Source organism: Nannospalax galili, unplaced genomic scaffold, assembly GCF_000622305.1.
Source record: "Nannospalax galili isolate Female #2095 unplaced genomic scaffold, S.galili_v1.0 scaffold212, whole genome shotgun sequence".
In the NCBI taxonomy this organism is placed as follows: Eukaryota; Metazoa; Chordata; class Mammalia; order Rodentia; family Spalacidae; genus Nannospalax; species Nannospalax galili.
The window spans coordinates 3216152-3219054 of NW_008333884.1; the positions used below are offsets into that span (position 1 = coordinate 3216152).

The following is a 2903-nucleotide window of genomic DNA, read 5'->3' on the forward strand; positions in this document are numbered from 1 at the left end:
CTCAGGAGCGCCCCTGCCCCCGCCGCCCCCACTCCCCCCCCAGAAGGGCAGGGTGTGGCCACTAGGACCCTACTTTTCCCTATCACCCCGTTACCGCGATTCCCCCCGGTATGACCCGGTCTCCAGATCACACCCACCTTATGCTGGGTGTGGGGGTTGCTGAAGGTAGGGGAGCAAACCACTGCGTCCTCTCCCCACGGCCGGCGGCTGTCTCTTCACAGCGCCCAGCACACACCGGCTTCAGTCTCCGATCAGCTGGCGGCGTCGTGACGCACAAGCTGCGATTGCACAGCCCAGGGCCAATCACCGCCCACTGCTGGGGAACGTGACCACACCCACTCGGAGGTGCCCGCACCTCTTCCCTGCTCCCGCCTCTCCGGGCGCCTGGGCTCTGATTGGCAAGCAAGCCACCCCCTTGCCTGGCGGAGTTGTGCTAAGCCACGCTCACCACCTCGCCAGCTGGCCAATGAGCGAAAAGGTGTGGCTAGCCCTGGGCCTAGGAGACTTGCCTAGACCAGCTCTACGTCAAACGACAGATTAAAGAGCAGAAGGAAGTAAAGGCGTGTTTTTGCAGTGCATACTGGTCAATGAAGTTCTTGAAATGACACCCTCCTTCCCAGGATGCAGCGCGCTCTGTGAGTTGGCATTTTTAAAAAGATCGCTGAATCCATCGCGGGGAAGTCCTTAAAGGGCTACAGCGCCTCCTTTTTGGAGCTGTGACTACTTTTAGACAGCCTCAAAACTGATTCGCCAGCCTCCTGAAGGGGCCTATAGCTTTGTAAGGGAAGGTGGAGCGGGCGAAGCAACAGGAGTGGGCAGAAATGCGGACAGAAATCAGCCCCCGGTGCAGCACTGTTGAGTTGTTGAGTTGGACTCCTAGGGCTTGGAGGGTCAGGGGGACTGCTCGCCCGCCCAGCGGCGAGGTTTTGTCCACCCCGGCCGGGGGCTGTCTAATTAGAGAAGTCTTTTGTAGTAAACGTCTTGTCCCGAAGAGCCCACGGCCTCTCAACGGACAGCTTCCTAACAAAAGATTCATAGCAAGGTCTTCACTTTATAGAGAAACCTTCTCAGAAAGTAGGGGGTGGACCGTGCCAAAGTAAAACTGGCCAGAAATCTCATCCTAGGATTAACCCCCACTCTGTCCCGCCCTCCAAAGCGCTTCACTGACTCAGGCCTACTTAGGAAAGGGATTTCAAAGGTGGAGACCAATAAAGAGGCTGCTCCTTCCCCAGGGGCCAATCAGAGTCTAGAGGGCGGGGGATGGGCAAAAACTGAAATGAACCCAATGACTTGGCAAAAGCTGCTGAATCGCTTATTTAAAGGGACACGTCTGCGACCACCTCGTCATACCCTCCCTACCCCCAAAGAGGAACGTGTGATCTGGGATTCATGATTTTTCCATAAGCGCCAAATAGGGTGAGGGCAACTGAGTCCGAGAAATGAGCCTGGAGCATCATATAGTTCCTTCCGTGTTACATATAGGCTCCACTAGGTGATTGGTAGGGTTCCTTTGAACTCCAGAGTTCTGTGTTCAGAATATTGTGCCTTTAAGGAGACTTCCTGCCTTCGCCCCAATAACAGCTGACTGTTGGAAAGTGTGACCTCAAGGGACAAATCAGCCTTTACCACATCCTCCACCTTGCCTGTCCTCCATCCCCTTTACTCCGCCCCCTATGGGTGGTGAGGAAAGGAAATGGAACCCCAAGTATGGGGGACAGAATCGATGGTCTTTCATGATCTTTCCTCTTCTCCATCACTTCCAAGATTGTCACACACACACACCTGCTCCTTAGTTCTTCAGAGGTTCCAAGGAGATTGGAACCAGAGTTATTTCCTGTCTAGTGGGGAAGTCATTATTGGGGAGGCCTATTATGGTGGCCAGCTGGGTGTGCGTGTTCCAGGATGCAACTGGGCATGATACAGGGAAACTGAGCCTAAGCCTAGGGGAAAGGCAAGGCTTTGGAGAGCTAGCCTGTGGTTTTGAACCATGTCCTAGGACAGCTGCCCTCTATTCCTTCCCAGATGGGCCTGCTAAAGGGATCCTCCTGGCTTTGACCATTTAATCTTTCAGGTGCCAGGTATCTTTTCCTTTAGCACCTCCTTATTCCTAACCCAAGCATGCTAGTATTTTGTTAGCCCAGGGACTGCAGGTAGAACGCACTGGCCCTAGAAGCCGGGGTCATCTTCTGTAGGAAGACCAGGTAAATATATTGCCCCAGCCCTGAGTTGGGAGTCAGGGTCACTCCAGGACAGACTTAGTGTGAAGTCCCAGGGCTGACTTGGCAGGGTTAGGGGAAACTGAACAGGGCTCTGGCCAAGCTTGGAAGAAAGAGGAGTCTCAACCAGCTGCCCCGTTTTCCATTATCCTTCCCGTAGAAATCCCACAGCCTTCTCACTCAAGAATCTTGGGATGGTCCTTCTCCACTGTTTCACTTCCTAACCTGATTCCACCCCCTTCAGGTCAAAAGCACATGTTTAAGTCTTGGGATTTCTCAACTTCAGCACTACTAACATTTTGGGCCAGATAATTTCTTATGTGAAGGACTGCCCTGTGCATAGTAGGAATTTTAGTACTCTCCTGGCCTCCACCCTAGATGCCAGTAGCATATGATCCCAATTATAACTACCAAAAGTGTCCCCAAATTTCTCTGGGGAGTACAACTTTACCTTAGTTGAGAATCATTGAGGCAAACTTAGAATAGAATTCTACTTCTCACTAGCAGTGAATTTATGAAAGATATTTTCTTCATCTACAAAACAGTGTGAATATTCGAGGCCAGCCTGGTCTCCACAGTGAATCCAGGCCAGCTGTGGCTACAGGGGGACCCTGTCTCAAAAAAAAAAAGTATGAATAATAAATGCATGATTTCTTATAGGAATTTTTTCAAAGTTTGAAACTACTT

General features: G+C 51.7%; 1 long non-coding RNA gene across 1 annotated transcript in view; it reads right to left on the reverse strand.

Annotated features, from left to right (window-relative positions):
* The window catches only part of LOC115069554, a 4283-nt gene extending 3999 nt beyond the window's left edge, over nt 1-284 (reverse strand). Inside the window, exon 1 of the long non-coding RNA XR_003848806.1 lies at nt 138-284. This is a non-coding gene — a long non-coding RNA (uncharacterized LOC115069554). The remainder of the gene's footprint in view (nt 1-137) is intronic.
* Between the last annotated feature and the right edge of the window lie 2619 nt (nt 285-2903).